Source organism: Atractosteus spatula, chromosome 27 (genome assembly GCF_055471065.1).
Source record: "Atractosteus spatula isolate fAtrSpa1 chromosome 27, fAtrSpa1.hap1, whole genome shotgun sequence".
Classification (NCBI taxonomy): domain Eukaryota; kingdom Metazoa; phylum Chordata; class Actinopteri; order Semionotiformes; family Lepisosteidae; genus Atractosteus; species Atractosteus spatula.
In genome coordinates, this window is record NC_142732.1 from 5,484,115 (window position 1) to 5,510,541 (window position 26,427).

The following is a 26,427-nucleotide window of genomic DNA, read 5'->3' on the forward strand; positions in this document are numbered from 1 at the left end:
CTGCACCGATTTTAATCTACCTGCAGGGCTTATGTAAATGCAGGAATGTCAGTGCTTATTCAACCTTAAGACTCCTGGTTTTCATTTATTCGCCCATCCACCCTGCCCCACTCCTATTTCATCTGCAGAAAACGGAGAATTAAACATGTAGTTTGCCCATATTGGGGGTTTAGACACTGCATTAAATATGTTTCCAATCTTTATTGTCTTCATTGTTGTTCCAAAATGGCCAGGAGGTCAATCGAATCTGAAAAGTAACATATTCCGTTTGCAAATAAGACTGTAGTGACATGGAAATCTAGTGGACTGGAGTACTGGTGGAGAATTAAGTATGTTACTATGAGGATTGTGTTTTCATATTCTGATCCTGTTGTCATTCACTGTCTCCTGACCTGTTGCACCATTTGAAATTGTTTGCTTATTATGACTTTCTGATTTTAAGGGTGACTTCCCTGGAATTTACTCTTTATGCAGAAATTGTATTCACTTTTTTAATGTCAGTTTATTATGTTTGTGGCAACTTTGCTCTTCTTAAATGTTTTTCCATTTCTGATAATGTCATTACTTAGATTGTATGGCTGTTTGAAGTTTGTCACCTAATGCAGTTGATACAAGGCCATCAGTAGCCTTTCACAGGTGTTCTTGAAAAAGGCTGGGTTCTATATTAACCCCTCTTACTCGTAGGACTTTGTCTGCACTGCTGTAACAGCTGCCATGCATGTCAACAAATTAATGAAACTGCGTATGCAATTTGTCGTCCTACCAGGTGACACCTTGTAAGATGGGTCAGGGAGAGATCTGTCTGGTGCGTGAAAATTAGTTTTGCTTGTAATTGGAATTGATTGTTTTACAACTAAATTAATCACATCACAAGCCTTAACTGCAGTTACTTTTATCTATGGAAGTCAGGAATATCCCCGTTCCTTCTGATTTTCTTGATCTATAAGTCCAATATTTATAGGATGTAATATTCCTCCCTTAGATTTAGTATATACTGTATATACAGCATTCACCTTAATGGCTGGAATTAAAATATTTTTTCTAAGGAATGTAATGTTTTCTATAACTGTGATGTTGCTATTGTAAAATGTTTCTCCTTAATGATATAAACACATTCTGACCTGTTTGGATTCTTCTGATGAGTACATATTAAATATTGCAGTTGAAAAACTGCTAAGTCCCACACTAATTTTTTCTACTGTAATCTGAAATTTTATTCAGAACATAAGTATAAATATTTATATTACATCTGGAGTATAATAGCTACTGATTTTTACACATATTGCTTGGGGAAAATGTTTCAGTCATTTGAATATTAAATTGGATGCTTTTCTACTCAGAAATTATGTTTGAGCAGTATCATGTACCACACTTGTGTGGCTGACATAAAAAAACTTGTCTTCTGCCTAAAAAACATTTTCAGAACTGGGATAACATTGCAGAAAACAGTGACATCGACTGTTGTATTTCCTCACTGTAAAAGAACAATTTGGGATGCCTCCGTCCTAGAAAATGATTTCAAGGCAAAGCTTGCCATGTTTCATGTGACACATCTAGAAATGTGGAAACAGTTAACATGAAAGCCCATCCAGTCACCCATTCACCCACCTATCCATTCATCCATTCACCCATCCATTAACCTACCCATTCACCCATCCATCTTTTACAGCACTTGCACTGTGCAGTTTTGAAGAGTGTCTGTGATCCTGTCTTGCTCTCCTGTCCAAGCTATCTGAAGCAGGCACGCTGGTTCTCTGTGCTCCAGCAATGTAGAAAAGGAAACAGATTTGTTCAGTTTGATTGTAGCCATTATTTTGTGCTAGTGTGATGGGGCTTTCCTGAGGGATTCATTGGAAAACCATTTCTGCTGTTCTGTTTTTAATAACGGTTATCTTAGATCAGCGTAATTAGCCTGGAGCTACATGGAAAACATGGGTGAGAGGAAGGGCTGCTTAGCATCAGTGAATCTGGTGATGTGAACACAAGCTTCACATGGTTTTTTTTAGAGGTTTCTCAATGACTGGAAGAGAGTAATGAAGGGCTGTTTATACTTATGTTCAGAATTACCCAAAACACTTATGAAACATGATAGCTACCAGAGTTTTTCAGTGCTCTGAGTTTGAAGTTTACAGATTCATTTGCCTTTATCATACATATTTTTTCCAGTCCTTTGGTCGTGATGTTTTAGAAAGTGGTGAGAGGCCCGTGTGGACCTCTGGGGTCAAACACATCATGGTATCTGGAATATTTCATTTTTATGAAAAATAGAGAAAGTAACCTAAAAACCTGGAGCAGTCATATGGGTTTATTATCACAAGGTCTCCTGTTAGAAGCAGAGACCAATTCAGCACTGAACCTTTCTTTTTCCTGCTGTTTGTTTGTCCAGCTTAATGGGATTAATCAGTATTCGTCTTGATTAAACCATCCTTATGTGCTGCATCGGGTTTATTTAGTCCCTCGGTTGCATGGCTTAGAATAGCGCAAACAAACATGAGAGTAAAGGGCAGGCACACAACCCTGGGCTGTGCTACACACTTGAACATTACCCTGTGAGCCTTTTCTGATCACTGGAAACTCCGGTAGATAAAAGTAGTCAAAGAAATTGTAGATAAAATATTTGCAATCTTCAGATTTCCGTTTCATTTACTCATGGAATGGATTTCTGGGATTCCTGCCTTTGTTTTCACCCAGGCTGTTCTACAGAAGTCTTTGTTTTGTGCTTTTGGCGTCATTGCTTTGTGAAATGTAAGGTCAGTCATGAAAATAAACATATTCAAGTTCATTAGTTATTAAGAAACATCCTAGGAATTTAATTATATAAATTTTAGATTCTAAAACACCTTTTAAAGGATTAAAAAAGTGCTTCGGCTTTGTTGACTAGTGAGCAAAGTTATGATGGACTACTTCAAGTTGGAATGCTGTTTTACAATAGTGTACTTGTCGGCTCAAAAGAGTACATTACTGTTAGTTCATTTGGCTATAAAGTCACACATGAAGTGTTACATATAGTACCAGTAGGGTTTGCTAAAATTGTCCGTTAGTATGTAAAGTTATTGTCTCTACATAACAAAATTAACTTTTAGTAAATCAGAACAGTTGTATTGTGCATAGTTGTGGAACAACGTTGGAATAATTCTTTTTAGGAGCTGGTTGTGCCATTACTGTTATTCACAGACTGAATTGAGTCCATAGTTCCCAGCTCTTAACTATAAACATGAGCAATGAGATATGTTACTGTAAGCCTGATAGTGTTTAAAGCCTTACAGAGTAGAGTTTTAACTCAAAGCAGACATTATTGACAAATCAGGTGTGAGATGAAGGCTCCACATCCGAAACGTTGTGTTTTCTTTCTTCTTTTTTTCAGCGTGCTATAAACCTTTGCAGCCTGCGCATGCTGACGCAGCTCCCCACCTGAACTATTATTGACAAATACAGTACGTGGCTGTGTCAGCATGCTTAGGCTGCAAAGGTTTATAGCACGCTGAAAAAAAGAAGAAAGAAAACACAACGTTTCGGATGTGGAGCCTTCTTCAGGTGTGGCTCCTTTGGCTCCTTCCACACTTCTGAAGGATGTGTTTCTTCTCTTTTCATTATTGACAAATGATAAAGAATCACAGCAAACAGTACATAATATCCTTCTACCCCTATTTACTAAACCTACTAATCCTACTACACCCATACCTCTCACCCCTATTTACTAATCCTAACCCTAAAAAAAACTTAAACCATAACCCACACTTTCCCAAGATGCTTGTGTACAAAACTTACAACTAAAAAATCAATTCTGTATTTACAGTTTTGCACAGGACGGTAAAATCTCCATATCACTTCAAGACTTATGATGTACAACCTCTAACCTGACACTGCTCTTTACCTTCTCTTCACCAACCCCTCAAACATCCTCACCATTTCCACAGACTCAGAACCTGAGATCTTGTTCTTCCAGCTCTTAGATGGGGTGTGTGTGGCCTGGCCTAAAAGAGTAGAGAAGGTGTACTACATATTCATGGAGGTCTTTTCAGGTTGGCATGAATTTTATTCTATTCTGTCAGAAATTAATTGTTAGGAGTCCGTTTACTAATAATAGACCATTAACATAAGGTGTTACTGTTAATGACTGCTGTGAGGGAAGCTGTTCTTGGATTTACATGTGAAAGTGCCAGCAGGTTACCTTCACCTTGTGCAGTTTTTAGAATGTCTGTGGGTTGAATGTGTGCCTTGGCCACTTTTTAGGCCAATATAATGTCTTTCAAAGTGACACAGTGCAGCACTGCTAAAAGCTAAGATGCGTCAGATTGGTAAACCTGCGGTCAGCAGCCTGGTTTGATCTCTGATATGCGATACACTGTGCAAACAAAATCCTGGTCGCTGCATAACTCCGTATGAATGATGGAAATTTATTGTCATGGCCCCTTTGATACTGTATTTTGAGACAGCGGATTTGTTTTTTGAATAGGTGTGAACATTTCCCTTTTTTGTTCTGTTGGCTGTTACTGTAGCCTTTGCATCAGGTTTAAGCACTTACTACTCCTGAATAGACAGTGGCTCAATTTCAAGACACCGAAAACCTGCTCTGACAATTAACAATGCAGCCCACCCTGGGTTCACAATTAAATATAAAACAGTTACTTTGCTCCACTCTCGCATAGCCTGGAGACTTTATCACAGTGTGGGAGACTAAAGGGGAAGTTCACAGTCCCTTCTCAACCGCTGTGACACGTGTTCACTGTTGACCTTTTGTGAATAATTTAGTGGATTGAAAATAGCAGGAACTAAAAAAGGCAGGAAATCAAAATGCTTCCACTTTATATTTAGATTTCCTTTGTAACTAGATTTAGGTTTAATTCAAACTTTTTCTAAGCTTACATGACAAATGCGTTTGTGTATAAAAAACATTATACAAAAGACAAATACATTGATGTCTGTAGCGTCTGGCATCATGTTTCTGCAGCTATGTGATGATCTGCAGGATCAGGAAGAAAGGCTGAAACTATATACATTCCCTAGATTTCTTTAAAACATCACAATGTCTTTTATGTCAGAATGTATGCACTGCACTTACAGTACATTAATGCTTGTAGTTTGTCATTAACAGGACAGCAGGGCCTGTTGGTCGATTCATTGATTTGATTTTATAACTGCTTTAAACCGCACTTGAAAGTAGATGCTATTGCCGTGTTGCTCTTACAGTAAATACTTAGTGTCATGAAACAGAAACAGGTTTGTGTCTTTTATGGGAAAAGGAAGGCCCTCTAACAAAATCCAAGCAAGAATGTTAAATGCATATTCATTTGTTCTTTATTTTCCTAGACTATCTTTTTTATTCTTTTTCTGTAATTTAGTTGGGTTTGCAGCAGGTGTTCAAATTGAATGAAGTTATGTTTCCCAGAGCATTCAAATAATCCAATTTGTTAGGTTACATCGTATAGGTTTATGCGTTATTGTTATAAGAGCTCTTCCAGAACAGCTAATGCTTTTTGATTTTTTTTATACTAAAAAAAACAGGTCCTTGTAATTCCCCTGCTTTGTTGGAGCTTCTCCAGATTTCCAGATCCTCCGGAGAAGCCCTGAGTACCTACATTGTGTTCAGTGTTCCACAGACTTTCTGCATTCTGCACAGCCTTTCAGAAATTGTATTGTCATGTAGCACCATCTGCAGGTCAGCAGGAAGGTGACAGCTGGAGCTGGTGGATTTTTTGATAAGTTGCGAGACACACTGTTAGAAACCACTGTAAGATTGAAAACCCATTTCAGGAACTTGCTATAAACTTAAAGGGTTTATAACAGAAAAGTTGTGAAGGGAAGGCATCAGTCTACAACTGTATATAGGGAAGAGAGAAGTCAAGGTAGTATTACACAAATAAAGGTGTACATTTTTTTTCCTATTGATGTTTATTTGCACTTTTTAAAAAACTGCACGGGAGAGTAATCTCTTGATATGCAGCCTGACGGTTTCTGGAAATGTCCAATCTGCCAGACACAAAAGGTTTACTGCATATCACTTAATATGATTGTGATAAATAAATTATATCTTTTTGAAAAGTGATTGTTGTTTAATCTTGTCTACAAAAATGTATTCCATCTCTCTGAGGTGAAGTGAAAGAGAGCTCCTTCCCTCCCGTTCTTTTTCATTAGACAACACCTTAAAGTTTGTTATTTTTCCTCCATTTTTTAAATGTTTGCTCACTGCTTATTTGTACTCAGTACATTTTTCATAATTCATATAACACTTGCTTTAATGTTCTCTAGTGAAAATGGCTTTTCAGTAGAAGAGCTGTGAGTTGCAAGCATTTCTTATGCTCAGTAATACATTATGGAGAATTTGTGTCAGGGAAAAAAATCTGAAATTAAAAATCAAACCTTCCAAGAAATGAACAATTAAATTATATGTCCTCTCAATTTAAATCTTAGCATTTGAGGGTTTTTTTGTTAATATTCCATCCATGGTGCCTATCTGCTTTATGTTAGTTTCCATATCAATTATGTTTGTCCTGCAGATCAAATAGAATATTTAATAGTTTAGTTTATTGATCCAATTGTAACCACAGTGACCTGCAGTGCATATTAGATGCAGACAAGTTTAATACTACAACACAATTAAACCACTGCTTGAGCTGTCAATGTACACAAGTAACAGGGATCTCCTCTTCTTGAATTAGTAAATAAAGCAACAGCAGTTTTGTGCTGGTTTTTAAAGTCATTGCTAAGCTATGATCATGGAAGTTTTGATTGGAGTGTCTTTCTTTCTGTTACTGGGGTGTGGATTCAATTTGTGGAGAATCATCAGCATTATAAAAGTAGTTATATCAGTGCCTTAGTTGGCAGGGTGTTGAAGTTTGACTTAAGTGAGGGATTTAGAGTATTAGAGCCCATAGTTTTTTAAATCCTGGAAAATTATTTCCTAAGATTATCCCTTTTCCCCATAAGGATAAAGAGCTGTATTGCATTTGTTTTGCCCTGAAAGATATTTTAGACATTTTAACATCAGTTCAAGTTATTGTCCTCAGTCCTGGAGGCCAGTGTTTGATAAACATAGCAATAAAGAATGTTACATGATTGTCTGTTATCAGCAAAGCCCTTACAGATGTTAAACAGCAAGAGTATTAAAAGTGATAAGGTGGAAAGCATATATGTATCTCAGGTGGACAGCAATTATGTGTTCTAAAGAACAAGACATTTACTTGCTGATAACAGGGGCTTGTGGTGGTGACACCAGTAATCTTATCAGAGAGACTGGACAGGGTCTGGAGGTGGTAGTGATCTTTGTTTTTCCTACTCATTAGGTACAATTGACTCTAATCATTGAGCTGATTGTTCTTTTGTTGTGCATTTATGGCCATCCTTTTGATTTAAGATAGGAAGTGTGTGCAAATTTGCCGGCATTAACAAATGTATTCTGGGTTGTGGTACAGTATACAAAGGATTTTCTAAAGTCTCCTTGCTGTAAGAGAGAGGCTCATTCCGGTGTTTATTCTAATAAGTAATGAACAATTTAAAGATGGATAGATGTTAAAATACCCATTTCTGAACTCCAGATCTTTTATTTTTCAAATGTGTAACAAAAGTTCCGACATGTCACAAGGCAGGTCATTTTCTGTGGTTGTTTTCAACTGGTGTTTAAAAATGCTTTCTGGATTTCTGAAGAGAAGTGATGTGTCTTTGGACACTATACCAGCCATTGTAAGCAGGTCAACCTTTCAGTGTTCATTGTGCTTTTTATCTTAGGGATCAGTCAAGCAGCACTGAAAAATTGTGTTAAGGTGAAGGTTGGGAAGATAAAACTAAACCACCAAACTCGTTTTCCTCACGACCGAAGCCACAGGCTAAACTGTGGCCCAGTGGAACCTGCTGTTTTTGTAGTTTTATTCATTTGTGCACTTGGAACAAATCATTTACAGGACACCCTAAAAACTCCCCTGATTTCCTTTATAGTGCCGAACTGAGTAACTGCATAAAGGAGACACACGATGTAAAATCCACTATGGCTTCCAAAATGTGAATACAAAAGAGTAAGTATGGATTTAACAGTGGAGTGATTTGAGTCATGTGTGAGAACACTAGTTTTCATAAGTTTAACAAGTAATTAGAAATTTAAAAGGTAAAACTATTCCTTTTTGTGTCCATCTGATATTTTCAGTGTATGTTTTTCTATTCTTTCTTTTCTAGACTGAATTGTTTAATTCAGATATAAAGCTTGTTATGTGTATTTCTTTTAATTTTCAAAACATATATATGCTGTATATTGCCCTTTTGCTCAGCACACACAAGCACACACATGGAGGTACAGTATTTATAAAAAATACAATACCTTAACCTCTTGTCCCTGCTTAAGATCTTTCTACTTGAGAAGCAATCTGACATTTTGGGTGTAATTGAAGCACAGCAGATTGAGTTCTGCTCTTTGTTCTGTCACCCTTTGATTAGCTCGGCAGTTTTTTTATTTTCTGTATGGCTGTCTGTCATATTGATTGCGGCCAAGATAACAAAGAAATGTTCCTGCACTGTATAGCTGCATTGCTTGACTGACCTTGCTTTTCAGAATCAGAGAAGGATATTGTATATTCAAGATAGCATGGTTCGGTGTATACTGTATATCGTCTCAGGTGTTCAGCCGCAGTTCTTATTTAGATGTATTCTTAGAGCTGAATTTTAGATATACTGTAGGTATCACACCAACACTTTGTCCTGGTCTTCTGGATGTCAGAATCAATCGGTTTCTGACCAACGTGCCTGAAAAGGTGATTCCTCAAGCCTATCAATTAATAAAAAGGGCACACGCTTCAAACTCCAACTACTATAGTTCCAGTTTTAGCTTCTGCTCCCAAACAGATTTATGATTAGATGCAAGATAATCAGTATAATTTGCTAAGCACACTGTATGATATTCTGCTGTCACACAGGAACAGATTACTGTATTGGTTAACATGTGAAAAGGCAGACACCGGAGTTAAGAATTTTGACAAGCATTCGTTATAGCTTGGGGAGCTCTTATTCTGATGCTTAATACAGTTGCATTTAATGAGAAAGATTTATTATAGCTCTAGATATGTTCTTTGTAGTCACCCAGTCAGCAAACCAACATATACTGTACAGTGCCAGGCTGTGCTGTAGGACTGCTTCCTGCGTGTAGTGAATTTCATATCTAAACAAAGGGAGCAAGGGTGCAAGATGCATTGCAGTAGGTGGAGCTCTTGTGTTACAGTTTTGACAGAATGCGATTCACCTGCAGGCTGGAGACAGAATGAAGGCATTGCCCATGTGCCTAGGTCTGTGTCTTTCAAGTGAAAGCATTTTTGTTATATTTGCATGTGTTCGTGTATAATTGCACATACGTGTTCATATGATACATATACATACACAAGACCCTGGACGTCAGTCAGCACTGTTTTCCTTATTGCATGAAATGTTTCTCTTTATATTATAATAATCAGTTTTTTTAAATAAGAAAGGCCATGAGGGATTTTCATTGTGTGTTATTTACAGCTTGAAGGAGCACGTCAAATCCTTAAACTCTGAACACCTTCACCAGCGAGAACAAACATAAATTTCTTCTCGCTGCAATCTTTTGGTGGCCCTTCATCTTTTTCTCTTGTCAGCGTGCTTTTTCATTTAGCTTGTTGCTACAGGGGCCTTGATGCTGGCAGATTACAACTCGGCAGCCAGTCATTTTCGATTTATCTGAGCCCGTTTCTCCAGTCTGCTGAGCTTTCGCTAGCTAACATCAATTCAGACACATTGCAATCCCTCAGACCCTTCACCCTCCCCATCTTCCACTTTCGATCGGTGGGAAATTTAGCTTGCAGCACTGAGACAAAAAAGAAATATTGTGGCAGGGGAAGCATTTAAGTTAGAAAAGGCAGCCAGGGCTGTATTATTACTTAGGCCTCTGTCACCTGTGATGACCCGAGAGAGTGGAGAATATCGATCGCTTGTCACTCAAGGCATTCAGCAGATTGCATTGACAAAGCTCGTCGGGCCTTTAATAGCAAGGTTAGCGGCCTTGGCTCTGGCCCAGGAGAAAACTCTAACTGTGCCCATTACTTGGTGGCTTTTAACCATTCTCTAAGCTGAGAGAGTGGAATGATAGCAGTAAGGAAGTAATTTTACTCTCATAATTGCCTTCCTGTGGTTGACATTTGTAGCTTTGAGAGCAAAGTAAGGGCCTTATACACCAGAACAGGAGAAGCCCAGTTTGTCTGGTTTCAGTTTGCTGCCGTTGCTCTTGAGAAGAAGTGATGCAAAACGAAACCATGGAAAGGAAAATGGGAATGATTTATCATTCTAAGGAAGTTAATTATATACTAGAGGAAGTGGGGACCAAACAAAATCATGAACGGGGCATGTTCAGTGAGAGGTCATTAAGTAATTCTCTTGCCAACTGTAGTGATAGCCCTGGAAGTGCTCTTAAAAACACAGATTTCAATCTCCCATAATTCTTCACATAAATAAGGCTGTTAAGGGTTTAAATAATCCCTTTTGTGTTTACTTATGCAGAACTCCTTTTATCATGGAACTGTTATAACTCCCTTGTGTTGTATAATTTGACTGGATACAGGTGGAGAGCTATTTTTTAAAGCTGTCTTGCCAATGGTACTGACTGACTGATCTCAGATGGTAGGTAACATTTTGCTCTGCAGTTTAGATTACAAAAGCAAACCACTGTTCAAAGCAGGGAACCCCCATAAGGTATTGTAGATTTGATCAGAAATACTGTGCTTGGCTTAGCTCGAAAAGCTGTCTATGATTAAGTCAAGCAAAATCTAAACAAATAAAACAATTAAAAATTGAACAACTATATACCGAACTAAACGGCAACTAGATACCTGACTTATAAATGATCAGTGATGCCATATGACCTTACCACATAACATCCCCTTGCCCAAAGAGGTACACAACAAGGTATTTAGCCATGCCTTGGGAGGTGATTCTCAATGACTACTCTAAAAACTTCAATAAGCTGCGAACTGAATTGTTCAGGGACCTGTCACCTGCCCTGGGCTGACCTTTCCTGAGAAGGCAGGAAACATCACACTTTCACCTGCTTGATTGTTTTAGACTGATGCGTTTAATTACTTGTCATTAGAAGATTATTCAGCTTGCTTCCTCTTTTTTATCTTACAGCAGTCCAGTCTATTGTGTAAATGATAGCATTTTAAATAATTTATAACAAAAGAATAGGGAGTAAAGGCAACGATGCCTATTATTCTTTAATAATGTGAGGGCCTTTAAAAGTGCAGTCTTTTAAAAAGAGATTACATCTTTAAAAAAGTGCTCTGCCATGTCATGTTTTCCATATTGCATTTGACCTGAATGGAGCTGCAGGAGAATTTCATCAAGCACTGTAGCATTGGCTGTTATTATTCTTGCTAGAGTCAACAAAACACATAGCAACTGCAAGGCTTATTTCAACAAGGTGCATGTACGCTCCATGGGAAGTCTTGAAGTAGTGCAACACTGGATAATACAGCAGATGATGAGGGGTTAGTGGGGAGATATTCGAAGAGCCAGCAACATGATGATGTGGATTTCAAATCCCACACTTCTCCAAGGAAAAGAAGAAAAACTAGTGCACCGCGTTATTTTCTTCCAGTTATGAGATTTCTATAAATGGCATCTTTGATTCTTTATCCTCCCCCCCCCCCCCTCCAAAAAGCAAATGTATCAACTCTCGCCTGTTCATCGTCTGGATGGTATTTCTTCCAGTTGCCTGTTGCACCATTCTGCAATAATGCGCCGTCCCTTTGTTATATAACTACATTACTGGTGTGGTTTTCTGAAAGAGTGGAAATTAGCTCTTGATATCAAATGTGTTGGGAACATGGCACTGCCCGCTTAGGAACAGAGGGGGAGTCTTGGAGTTTTGAAATTATACTGTACTCTTTGCCTTCCAAATGGTTTGTTTTAAAATTAGTTGATTTAACTATATTAAACACATCTAGCCTGTCCATTTTTATTTGTCACGGTGGCCTTACTAGTTATTTTACCCTTATGTGAAGAATGTTTATGTTGAAACTTTTTGGACAGTAAGAATTCCAGTCACTATAATTGCAACCCTATTAAGTATACTTAAACGGCACCTAATGAGAATTGTAACTTCTTATCTGGATTGAGTGCACCACTGTACCGATTTAGAAATTCCATGTGAACATTTTCTCAAGCAAATCTTAGGATAGATATTATCACGGATAACTGCCAAGTTTCGTTGTATGTTTTCATCAGGGAAAGAAGGGGTTGGAAAATATGATGACAGCAGTACTTTTAATACTAGTGTTATGCTTAATGGTGTAACGAACTCTGAAGGCAGAGCTGAAGTTTGATGTGATGATTTTTGTCATCCGGATCAGTCTCTATATTGGGATCAATTAGGACTTTGGCTGGCTGTGGCACATTCTGTGCTCTGTGTGTCAGCTGTCAGGTTGAGATTCATTTCACTTAACTGAAATCAATACCCACCCTTGTGAGTTGCTGTGCTACAAGACCTGAAAGGAGTGCTGTTGCATTTAAACGTTGACAGACCTCGTGCCTTACTGGAACCGTGCAGCCTGGAATGGAAAATAATATTCTTTGCAGGTTCTGTAGAAAAATGGAAATTTAAAATGGGATTTTGGAGCAGATTGATAGGAAAGTTTACAGAAGCAATTAGCAATGAGGAAACCTTGGATGTGAAGGTAGTCAGCCAAATGGGCAAAGTACACTCTGTAAGCAGTTCTTCTACTGCCGCTAATCCTCATTGCTAAAGCAGCCAAGCGCGGGTAGAGTGAAAGGCTCTCTCATTATCTTGCACTGGGCTTGCCAAAACAGAGCATTAGATAGCTGGATATCCAGTTCTTTCGGGTCAACTTCACCTGTTGAAAGAGAGATCCATCTAAATCAGGGAGCCTCGGTGTTAAATACCAGAGAGGAGTACGCCAGAGATTTGGGGCACTAAGGACAGACAGCACTTATTCATTTCCATGAAGCAATCATGTATGTTGCAGTGCAGTATGAACTATTTTACAAAAAGAGGGTTGCAGTACTGTATTGTGTATGAAACAATTTCCAACATTTCAAGAACTTTATGTCCAAGGCATTCAACCTTTTGTAAACACGTTTTACTCTTTTTTTAAAAAAAAACACCTGGAATTAAAGCATACAGTATTAAGACTTTATGGAATTACATGAAATACTGCATCATCCAGATTCTTAGTTTCTCACTGATTACAAGCATGCTAGTAATCCTGTTGAGCAATTAATCCTCCTTCATGTCAGGACTTTCCTAGAAAAAATGCTCCTTCCATTTAACGTTTTCTTTTGTTAACTTCAAAAGGAAACAACATCACACGAGAAAAGCCCTCAGGATTTTCGTGGCGTGTTTTGGCATAGGTGATCTTCAAAAACAAACATTTAAAATTTATTAAAATATTTAAGCATTGCTTTTACTATGGTGGTAGTATATGGTTGCAAACAAAGTTTAAGTGATTATTTTGGAATATTATAAACATGTTTGATATGTTGCAGTATTGCAACATGCAATATTTTAAGGGATTCACTTTAGTTTCTTGAGATTTCGGCTTTAAATAATTTATTTTCTTGTGTAATTGTAGGTTTTAGGGCAGGTCTTCTCAACCTGCTGCATTTCCAATTAGTTCCATTCCAGATTTTTGCTACAGCCACTGTTATTTGGCTGATAATTAGCGGGGTCAATATGGCAAGTAAGGAGTGGGTTGTATCAAATGTCTGGAATGGAGTAGCTTGGAAGGGCTGCAAATTGAATAGTGCTGCTTCAGGGCTTGGGATAATAATAGAGTACTGACCTATTTAAATGTTCACATCAATGGCAAGTACAACATAAATGCTATCACTGAAATGTTTTTAAGCCCCACTTTGTCTGGGCACACATAAACCACTGGACTTTCAAGGGCTCTGTACATTCTTGTCTCCTTTACAGCGGTATAGTTTGAACTATTTCTGTAACATAAAAATCTCCCAACTGGAAGCATTTTTTTTATCATATTACAGCTTCACATGAGCTCTGCGCAAGGCTTGACCCAGTGTTAAGTGTCTGCGGTAAATTTCATTGCCTTCATATACTGGAAGTCTTGCCAATGTACTGGCAGTGTATTCCTTGTGGAAAATAAATGGCAATAAAAAAGAGAAATGATAGCCTTAGTGAGCAGAGAGGAGCACGGTTTTATTGAGACCGGTCGGCTCTGGAGATGTGACTTGGCACACAGACGCGAGCTTAAGAGAGCGCGAGTGAAAGCTGATATTGGAATAACGACTCTGTGGCAGAGACATGGGAATAATTTAATTAATTGCACACAAATTTCTTTGATGAATAGTTATGTGGTGATAAGCATGAGGTCGAGCAGCAGAATGAGTTTCAGCTTTTTAATGGCTCGACACAGCTGCAGGTTTGGAAGGGCTCCCAGTTCTTTTTTGCTTGGTTTTCCATTGCTTGGGTTTATCTTTGTATTTCTCTCCCTGCCCATTGTGCCTGTGGATCAGTGGCTGTGTGCTGGTGGCCACCTTGTGTATGGTCCCGAGACGCTTTCATGTGATTTTGGCATTCTGATTTGTAAAGAGCCACAATTACTTCGCCTTCCACATCTCCATTTACTCTTTCCTGCTGGCATTGTCCACCGTGCAACAACATGCTAGCATCATGGACGCTGTTCTCTCGTACATTTTCACATGGCCTTGTAAAAAGCTCTTATTCTCATCTTAAATTCTGGTCACATATGTGTATCCGGGCTACATGGTGGTGCAAGGCTTAGCGTTGCTGCTTCACAGTGCTTGGGCCCTGGGTTCAGTTGTGGACTCGGGGTGTTATCTGCGTGGAGTTTGTATGTTCTCCTTGTGTTTACTTAGGTTTCCTCCACAGTTCAAAGACACGCTGGTAGGTTTAATTGGCTTCTGGGAAAACTGGCCCTTAGTATGTCTGTGTGTCTGCCCTGACGTCTGGTATTAATAGACGTCTGTGTGTATTTTTATGTATGCACTCTTTAAAACTTAATATCTACTTGACCCTATTCATGGTTTTTATGTTAAAACTGTTACCCCTTCATAGCATGTGTGAACACAATAATTCTCATTAATAAGCATGAAAGGTATTTGAATATTAAAATTTATAATGCAAATAGAAGATGAAGAACTCTATGTAGTAGGGAAACAATGATTAATTACTGTATATGCTTTTTAAATACACTGACCTATTTTTACAGGATATATATCAAAATATTTTTGAAAATATTTATGGGTGCTTATTATAAAACCCATATACTACATTGGTTTAAAAATATAAACTCACAATGTACAACTCACTAGCAAGAAACACTGATTAAAGGAGTTAGTAACTCAGTGTTAGGTAAATTACCATTATGTGTTACTTATATAATTTTTAAAATTAACAAGACATTGGGAGAAAATTTTAAAAAGGCATTGGTAACAGTTATCTATATAGTGGGTATATATAGTAGTTATTATATGAAATAATATACTGCCTCAATTTCTTATCAGATTCTACAAAGATCTCTTTAGCTGCAGTCAAATCAGTTAAACAGATCAATTTCTTCTGCTGTGAGATGCCAAGTTTGAAATCAACATCTGTCAAGAGTGAGAAGTGGGAATTTTCTAATTTAGTGTAATAGACAAAGAAAGAAATACTTGCTATCAAAACTTAACCAAATCTGGACACTCCAAAAACGTGTTAAAAGGTGGCCACAAGGGATTAAGTTTATATGCTATCGTCTACAAGTGGTCAAATACACTGTTGGAAGAAACACTAAGTGGATCATTTGATGGTCTTATGAGCTTGATTTATATTATCCCCAATATTGGCCCATGAAATAGTATTGTCTACAACATTTGGATTCATTTTTCAAAGAGTAACCTCTGCTAGGGGATATCTGAAGTCTGTAATACTGTAATACAAATATTAACATAGGAAGCCAATCCTTTTGTTTTCCCCCAGAGGTAAAACAGATCATGCATTGGGGGGTGTAGACAGCTTTGCTTTTTCCAGAGGGACTACATAGGCATGCATTGCAGAGTGGAAACATAAGTATAAAAAGAAACCAGTAAGCTCATGTTGCGAAGATCATCCATATTAAAAGTGTCTGCTAAAAATGTAAATTTCTTTTGTTATTCCAGTATGAAAAGGAGAAGAGAATTACATGCAAGGAGTTTATGATTATGAACCATAATTAACGGTGTAATTATGGAGTCAAAACAATATTTTAGACCTACCACAGTGTAAATTAAATCTTGAAATCTATGTCTATCACGATTTCTCTAAATATATCTGGAGACGAGACTTCTTTCAAGTGCTTTAGATGCCAAGATACAGGACTGTCAGGATTAAGTTAAACAGATGATGCAAATATATATTTCTAGTTTGTAATGCCTTTATTTGGAGAAATTAATGATACACATGTATTTTGTGGGTTTTGGCCAGAGGTAATTGTACAGTATGTGCCTTGAAAGAAAAGGATCTTCAGATTCTTGTCAAGGAGTTTATTGAGGTACAGTATATGAGAAGATGAGACTTAAATTTATGTCTGAGATCTGCAAGCGCAGTCTTTGGCAGCCTATAGAAACTTGTATTGAAGGATCTCTACTTTAACACTGAAACTGATGGTCTGCTAGTCATTTTTCCCTACAGTGTACTCTGTACATTAATGTAACTTTGTTTGCAAAACATATTACATATCAAATTGGAGGACAGATTCAATAATCTCAATGTTCTCTGATCACTGGAAAAGCAACACCACAAAAAATCAAGGTGTGATTATTTGCCATCAGATCTGTTACTCTGTTAGTCATATTATTCAAGACTGACTTCCTAAAGTCAGACTCAAAACTTCCAGCGAATGACCTCTTCTCCCAGTGTAACCAAGATAATTGTAGCAGAGTAGGATAAAATAAGCATTTCAAAGATCAGATCTTGTCTGAACGTTTCTGGAGAGGTTTTCTAGGGTGGGAAAATCTGGGATGGAGACCAGCATTTTGGGACACAACAGTGTTAGAATGAGGAAGCAAAGCAAGAGCCCCAGAGTGAGCTCACTGTGTCACTATATTGCGCTGTACATGACCAGGTATCTCCTATTCCCAGAAATTTTGAGATGATATTGGTCTTTTTAGTCATTTTCAAGTTTCATGCAAAACAATCATCTTGTATGACACAGGATAGCAAATTAATGGATGATATGCATGAACCACACTATTGCAATAAATCATCATTTTAGAATGGTCTATTGGATTGAGGAATTTGTTTTAATTTCCAGCCACAAAACCATGCTTGCACCCGTTTCTAGTTCTTACATTTTCTAATGCCTTACAATAATGTTTGGCACTTCATATCTCTGAATTTTTCATTAGCATCTAATGACCGCATACTGTACTTAACACATCTGTATATACTATACGTTCAAAAGGAATGAAAAAAGCTGTTGGGAAAAAGGTGACAGTGTGGTATTACAGGCAGGTGGGCAGCTGATACAAAACAAGTAGGTATGTAAGTAGGTACATAAACCAATTGACCTGTCACTGTGCAGTTTAAAAAAATCTACAACTGATCCACATTGACAAGCTGTTATTTTGCATCCAGGGCCTGTGCACTGCTTGTCTTTGATGTTTAGTAAGCACTGGCCTCAGAGCAAAAGAAGAAGGTCAGTACTGGGCCACATGGGTTGCCAGCGTGACATGATTTTGCAGCTGTCTGAAAGATAAGCTTAAAGGACCAACAATTTCCTTACAGTTTCTGACTGCTGTTGCATCTCTCTTCTCATGATGGTTTTTTATTATTAAATTAGATCCCAGATTAACCACACTTGACTGTTGACAACTGCTTCTGTTAAGAAGTAGAGTTCATGTGACATCTAGCTCTATGCGCCCCCATTCTGGACAAAAAGCAGTGCTGATAGGAACCCCTGACCTCCAGCGTGAAGTCCCTTGACACTGGGTCCCAGTATTTAGCCTCTTCTGATTCATATTCTTGTGTGGGCCAACAGTGGTGTGAAGAGTAAAGATTGAAAATCATAAGCATTAAGAGTTGTCTCTTCTCGGGGCCTAAAATTATTTTAAACATCGACTCAAAATATAAAGGTATTTAAATGATAAAATGAAAAAAAAAATCACAAATCAGCTTCTACAAATAGCAAGAAGTTTGACATCTCTAGGTGTTTTCATTAAGACACAATAGAAATGATAATGAAAATCGAGCAAATATCAAACTTCCCATTGACTTTACTGTGGTGCATTTCAAAATCATCAAGATGCATCCACTGAAAGCTTCATATCACTTATATCAAAGGCTTAAACAGAAAAGAAAGCATTTGGCCAAAATGTTGGAAATCCTGAAATCTGACAGAAAATGCTAGTGCCAAACTCAGCAACACGGATTGTGCAATGTGTTATAAGTTCTTTAAGATGTGGAAATGGTGAAAAGGTGAGGATGGAGAAAATATTTTGCAGGAAATTACTTTTCAAAAAGACCTGTAACAGTTGGATCTGCACCCTGCAGATGGAGGTTGACTTCATTCATATGCATGGTGATGTCAACCATAAATGTTGCAACCCATTTTTCCTTATGTAGTATGGGGTGTTGACCTTTTTCTGATTGCATAAAGACAATCTTGAACAAAGCACAAAGTGTGCCAAAACCTTCTTTGATGTTACTATGTTTGAATTTACATTTAAGTGTAGAAAATTATATCAATGGTATAGATTGCAAGCTTTCCTTCCAAATAATAAGCTTGTTCCCTTAAAAAATACAGTAAATAGCATGATGAAAAGAATTACAGAACAGTCAAGCATAGTTTTAATTTGTTTTTGTAACTTAATTTCTTTGTAGTTTATTAGACTTTTATTGCATGTGCTGCTTTTATTGCATGTGCTGTTAAAAATCCCTTTGCATGCCAATAATGGCATGTGTGCCTTAGGGAGCCGACCCCTGTTATATATAGTGCTATATGGTATAAATATTGTGATGTTGTGGGGATCACAGACAAACACTGATATAGTTGGGGCCCAATACACCGTCAAACAAATAATTTAACATTATTAACTTCTTAAAGCTAAAAATAAAATGGTATATAGGTATTCAGATAGGGAATTTACTGCCACTGGTATGTTTTTTCTCAAAAACACACGAAAAACAGTTCCTCAGGCTCACGGTCCATATGTACTTGCTAGATTTGTTTTGAATTCAGCATCCTCCTCCTGGTCTCAACTTAATCCAATCCAATCTTGCAGTTAATGGTTTTTACATTTCTCACAATTGGGCTTCTTTATTTAACTACTCTGTTGCCCCAGTATTTATATTCTCCATTTGTATCATTTTCCATCCTCCAATCTAACCATGGATGATTGTACTTACATTAAGCCTTAGTCTTTTCTTCTTCTCCAATTCCAATGTGATGAATCCTTACAACAAAATACAGCAATTTGAGTGTGGCAGCTTTCTCTCATCTAAAAAAGTTCTTTTAGCTACAGGTACACCTGTTCTTGGTATTCGGCTTATATTGTCTCTTGACAGGATTCATAGTTGTTCCCTGCTCTGTTAACTGCCCATTGCTGCTGTTTTAGGTGCTCACGTTCTTTCATGTCCATCTCAGTACAGGCAAAGGAGTCCAAAAGTTCTAGGGTGCCCTAAGACAAGTACCATCCCTCTAGGACGACGCCTCTAGTGGCATCACAATCTATAAAAAACACAATCTAAATAATCTAATATTGAAAATAAATTAGATTAAAGAACCTAGTGCACAAAAGAAAATATGATTTCTTAGGAATGTTTTTTGTCATGTATACTCGTTTAGAACAAAAAAAATCTGTTTTTGCATAAATGTACAGTATATGCTTATTACCATGTAGTTGAATTGTAGACATTGTATAAAGGATTAATATTGTTAAATATTAGTTCATATAAAAGTGAGGCAGTCATTAGCTTCAGATGCATTTTAGGTCACAGAATTTGAATTGTCTGTAAGGCAATGGGTGACCTTTTCTGTTTTACTAGTTTTCATATGTCTACCTGTGAAAGTGGCATAAAGAAGATATTTAATGTTAAATCATTGGAAATCCAAGGGATTTGACAGCATATCAGGAAACAAGACAATTTATTATAAGCGACCTAGGTAGCACTGGATTATCTATAAAACTTTTATAGTCCTCCCTGAGTGGCATGGAGCCATAAAACTTGCCTGAATGAGGGACTTGTTAATTTACTTGTTAAAGCAAATTAAAAATTTATAAGCGCTTTTAGGTAAATGAGATCTTCTTTCATAGCAGCCCTTGTGGGACTTTTGGATCCTATGAGGACAGGTTAGCTGTTCTCAAACATCACAGTAGAACAATAAAAGCTATTAAATTGTTCCACGTTTATTACTACTGAGCTGTGCAGCTGTTGTGCGTAACTAAGGGAAACCAGGAGCTGACAGTGTGGAATCTCAGTGCTTAGAAAATAGTATATCTGTTTTTTTTGTACATCACTACATGTAGATTTTAAAACTGTTATATTCAAGAGCTTCTTATGATTAAGCAAAAACGTACATAATTTTCTGCATTTCAATGTGATTTTAATCTCTACTTGTCCTTTCAAAATGTATTGTTTTTCACTGGAGTTACTAGGTGGTGTTCCAGATGGGACAAATAAAAACTGGAAAATTTGCTAAATTGCTGAAGTGTATTGTGTGAAATGAGATGAGCAGAACACTCGCTTGGTGGTGAATGGTGTGATTATAAATTTAAATCATGGTCAAAAACGCCAGGCACGTTTAAGAAATGTTTTGTGACATTTTGTGTCATTTACAGGAAGCAATGATGTTTAAAAATAATATTAGAATTAATGACTTTATTATCAACAAGACTTATGAAGGCCATCTGTATTTCTCCATTACAACATTCTCTTGTTCCTTATTTGCTTTTTACCTAGATAATGCAAATTGCACTTGTGGACTCTTTCCCTGTGCTGACTTTAATATGTGCCAGCTTTATCAGCAGAGTATGCTAACCAGATTGTAGCAACCATGTGTTTTTTGAGAGATCCTGGATCCTGTCATACCTTCTAAAAGCCATGAGATAGCTAAAGTGTTAGTGGATAGAAAGTAAAGGGACACTTTAGAGTGTTGAAATATGGATCAAGAGCAAACAGTGCAGTGCAGAGTCTGAAGTACACTAAAGGAATACTGCAAATGATAATTTATTACCAGATTTAATTTGTTTTACCAGTATTGAACAAAATTATTGCTGTGAAAAACTCGTGCAGTAATAAGGCATCATTTGGCCTCATGCACTAAAGCAACAAAAGTAGTGGCTTGCTTTTTATCAGGATTGGGGATATAAAATAGATTGAGCTATTTATAGTTTTTTGGCACACATGCATGGGTTTGGCTTCAAAGCTAGGTGCAAATAAACTCAAGTAGAAGATTACTGGTTCATTTCAATGCATTTTAGGGCCTGGCATTAATTAAAATGCCTCTCTCTAGGGTTTCACTATCCAGCTGAAAGCCAGGGATATCCAAGGTTTATATATTGGACAGAAAACGTGTCATTTACTGAAATTGTTGATGTACAATAGAAGTTGCTGTTGCCATCACACCAACTGCAGCTCTCCATTGGGCCCGTTCAGGTAAGTACTAAGAAGTAGCTTGGCTTTTCTCTGCTTGAACAAATTTAGGGTTAAAATAACACAGGGTTCAGTGGGTATTTTGATGGGGCTATAGGCTTATTTTATTGCTTTTCACATCAAAGAAATGGTAGAATAAATTAATCTTTAATAGTGTGGATGTTTTAGTGTGCACACTGCCAAAGAATCATGCTGACTCCTGATTGAAAACAGTTGTTAATTCTATACTTCAATAAATTCAGAATGGAAAAAACTTTTCCTAATAAAGAACAGATTGAGGGAAAACAAGACCTTACTGTGTGAAAATTAATGGCAGATTCATTTACTGGTAGTTTAAATGTTTCATTAGATGTTAATGTCTTGCTGTGTTTTTAATTGTTGAGAAATTAGCCCCTGGAATATTAAAACCATCTGTTTGTTATCTTGATGAAAACAGAATATTTACCAAGTCAAGGGCTTTCAGATAAAGGCTTAGTGGAACTTAGTCATCACATTGCTTTCATTAAGAGACGATATTAAAGCTTGATGTAATGGCAACTTGGAATGTCCACAGATTGACACCATACTTGGAGTTGTAGATTTATCCCTGTTTTTATAAAGACATGTTAATAGATTTTATTTTTCCAGAAATGCCAGATGTAATTATAAGCCTAGGATATTCATGATATATGCTACACGAAATAAGAAGAGGCAGAAGAAGCAAAGGGGGAAGACTAGGAAACAGATGAAAGACAGGGTCAGCCATCTCAGTGATGTGCAAGGGAAGACATGAGCAGAGTGTACAATTGTGGTACGCGCAAACATGCAAGTACGTGCCTTGTAGGATTTCGTATTGTGTTCCCTTTGTAACCATTTACGTCTCTTCACTTTTAGAAATTTAGTTCTACAATACTCAAGACCAAAGCAGACATCTTTCTCAACCAATACAGGGGAGAGATCGTGAAACCTTTAAAAAGGCCTATGCAAGGAGTTCTGTCCAGAACCATGGCAACTTAACAATAAGACTACTGGATACATTCTCAGTGTTCTATTGCTTTACAATAGTGCAAGATACACATGACAACGTACTGTGTTGTCTGATCCTTCAGATGTACTTGACGAGTTTCCTTCATGCCTTCACTAAAGAGCTACACATTTGGTAAATCAAATTTGTATTCCTCCTCTTCCGATCATTACTTTATCACTCAATATTCTGCCGCGCAGTAAAACAAGGACATTTCCAAAGAAATTATAACTGTCTTATATTGGATTGGAATAATAATAAAAAAGCAAAATGATCTTTAATAAAGTATGTTGATGAAGTCTTTGGAGAACCCTCAATTTAACGTGCTGCAACTACAAAAGGTCTGATCTCGTAGCTAAGTAGAAAAATGGTAACATGATTTTTTAATTTAAAGTACAGCTCTTAAGTGCCTAGATCATCAAACAGGGAAGGAAGCTCAGCTCTGGCGCCTCTCCTTTTCAGACCCTGCTCTGGGATCTTGAAGCCCTATCTCTCGTGACATGAAAAATTGAACACAGGCATTTACAGTTTAAAAATAATTTTAAAGGCAGTTACTGTTTTATCTTGTTGAGTCCTCAATTACACTTCCGGGGGAAAAAAATCCTTAAAAACAGACGTAAGATGTGTAAAAATGCAGAACAGGACACTTAGCCTCACACTTTGCTGCAGTGCTGACGGGTTGTGCTCACCATCAGGAACTGAATGGGATTGATTTTCTATTCCAGAGTTGAATGTGCTAAAAAGAAACACAACACATTTCCTTAAAAATGAAGAGAAAATAGTGTGAGTAAATGGTGTTCTCTTAAAATCTGGCTAATGCTAGATGTGGCAACTAGTTTGAACAAAGATCCCATTACACATCTGCTCATGCCTTTTATTAAATAGAAAATTGTGTGAAATCATGTTTTTATGAAGCTAAGCAGGTGTGAGCCTGGTCAGTACCTGGATGTGAAACCACCTGGGAAAAACTAACGTGGCTTCTGAAAGAGGTGTTAGTGAGGCCAGTAGGGGGCGCTCGCCCTGTGGTTTGTGGGGGTCCTAATGCCCTAGCATAGTGACGGGGATACCGTGTCAAAAAGGTACCGTTCTTCGGATGAGACGTAAAACCTAGGTCCTGACTTTGTGTGGTTATTAAAAATCCCAGGACGTTTCTCGAATAGAGTAGGGGTGTTATCGCTATGTACTGGCCAAATTTCCCCCTGGCCTTTACCAAGGTCTCCTAATAATCCCCATCTATGGATCGGCTTCATCACTCTTCTCCTCCCCTCTGAGAGCTGGTGTGTGATGAGCGTACTGGTGCAGTTTGGCTGCCGTCACATCACCTATAAAGCGCTTTGAGTGGAGTGTCCAGAAAAGCGCTATATGAGTGTAAGCAGTTATTATTATTATTATTTTATTATTATTTATTAGTTAGTGGGAGATACTGTACACAGTCAGTTTCAGATACTGTACTAATCTGACAATAGGTTCATCGGAGTGGAAATGTTTCAAAAACAGAGTAGCATATGATCGTTACTTTGAAAAATTAAATTTAATGTATTTTTTTGTGTGTGGCCATGTTATCGACAGGGATGAAAATACAGCAAAGGTTCTGTTGCACTGATGTTAAACCATTATGCATGTCACAGTTAAGCACTCTTGATATCTCTGTCACCCCTCATACATCTGCTCCGTCCTGTTCACATTCAGCTTCAACACCTTGTGATTTGCAAATTAAGGACTCTGCACAAGCATCCATTAATCCCAGTATTAAACATACCAAGAGACTGTACCTGTCCATGCTTGCAAAATTACCTTAAAAATATAAAGCCTTAATTAAAATAAAAATGTATACCGTATATATCTATTGAAGAAACCAAGGGACGCATTTGCAAATCAGTACATCATGGTGCTTAGTAATGCAATGCAACTAGCAAATAATCTTCTGCTTATTGAATCTGGTTTTGCCGTAAATCATTTTTATCACCTTAGCATTTACTGAAGTGTATTTGATTAAGCTTTTGCTTTTATATGATTCTTCTGTTCTTCGCAGTTAAGACTAGCATTTGTTTTGTTCATTTTCTGAAGTATATGACAAGCTTTGTTAGCCAGACACCATTTCATTTATTAACTGGGCTTTTCCTTTTATGTTATTTCCTGCTTCAGCACTAACTGAGATCCCATGCAATGAAAGCATTAAGCAGAGGAAATAAACAGGGTGACATTTTTGAACATTTCACTAAAAGCAGATAATCTGGGGCTGTACAGTATTTCATATTAACTACCTGTGGTATGTTTGACCCGCTAGATTCTAGTTACAAGCAGGACAACCACACATGCTGCATTAGTTTCAATGGCTTATGCAGTAATTATCAAAGTTAAGCTTTTAAATGAATGTATAGATCAAACAAAATAATCTTTCAGTAAATCTGTGATTTACGGTATTATGAAGAAGAACAATAAGTTGTTTAATTATGACAGGCCAACATAATTATAAGAAAAAGCATTAGAAAAGTATTTCTTTGCTCTTCTTCAGCATTGCTTAGAAGAAGTTGGCGAAGAGTAAAAGATGTTATGTTGGATTATTTGAATATTTTATAGTATATGTGTATATTTACACATTCGTATCTGTTCAGTATACTGTATTGTCCCAACCTATCCTTTATATACTAAGCATCGATGCAAGTATCTTTTGTGTATGTGAGGGCGAGACATTTTCTCAGCAGTAATTAGTGCAGTGTCTGGTTTCTCTATTGCGATTTATGCTGAGTATCTCTGCCCGCTCCCTGTGTTCCCTCAAGCTCTTCCTTGTGTGGGCTGTTGTCCCTCTGTAGCTCGTCGGTAGCTCCAAGTGGTCTGTCTTTCTTATCACATTTAGCACTCAGGCGACAAAAAAGCTCAGCGCCTTTTCACCCGCGTGGAGTCCTCTGAGGGAAGGCATCCTTTCAGAGTGCTAATGGCTACAGAGAAGGACTGTTTTCGTTTTAATTATGTGTTTTACTCAAGGGCCCTTTTTTCCCTTTTTCCCCATAATTGACAGCCAGTGCCAGTAAATGGGTATATTTTCATGCCCTCATTTTTACCGCGACCTATAAAACGAAACTTGTGTGGATGCCGTGCCATGAGAGACGGCCTGTCTAGGTAAACAATCCCCTAGTGTGTTATGCTATACTCTGGTTTTTCTAATAGACGGCGTAAGGGCCGATTTACTGCTTTGCTCCATTTTTGCTATAAAGCAGTTTTTATGTGCTTTGAAATGAAGCCCAAGAGGCTTGGCAGGGATGGTCGCTTGGAAGCAGCACTGAGGAAGCTACTAAGGACATAAATCGTAACTTGGACGGCTCTCCGAGTTCCCAAGTGTCAGACATTGTTCTCCAGACTTCTGGGCTCAGATGTTTGGATCACATCCTTTCTTGTCTTTTGTAAACTGTGTCTGGAAAATGACACCTGCTGAGCTCCTGTTGTCTCTTTGGTGTGTCTGGTGGAAAATGCGGTATTTGAAGTTCCTGTTTTATGTGCTAAGGCCCTTCTGCGGAAAGTTAAGTATAAGACTACAGAGCCTCTCTCTGCTGCCTAGACTAAGGCTGCCTACTCGGATAGAGTCTGGTAAATAAAGCTCTCCTCAACACAGAAGATAAGGTGAAATATTTCTCTTGAGTCATTTTTATCTGTGTGTTTTTCCTTGTACTGTATTCTGAAAGACCTATGATGTAAAATGACATAAATAATCTTTTTCACTGGAATGGTGGGATAACATGTCCTGTATGTAGAAATAAAGTTAAAATAGCCATTTCATTGTCATCCTATTAAAGTTATTACAGGGCCCATGGTATTGTATGCA

At 37.6% G+C, this 26,427-nt stretch overlaps 1 protein-coding gene across 2 annotated transcripts in view; it reads left to right on the forward strand.

Annotated features, from left to right (window-relative positions):
* The window catches only part of auts2a (activator of transcription and developmental regulator AUTS2 a), a 327,281-nt gene that overhangs the window by 99,191 nt on the left and 201,663 nt on the right, over positions 1 to 26,427 (forward strand). The gene's annotated exons all lie outside the window — the stretch shown is intronic.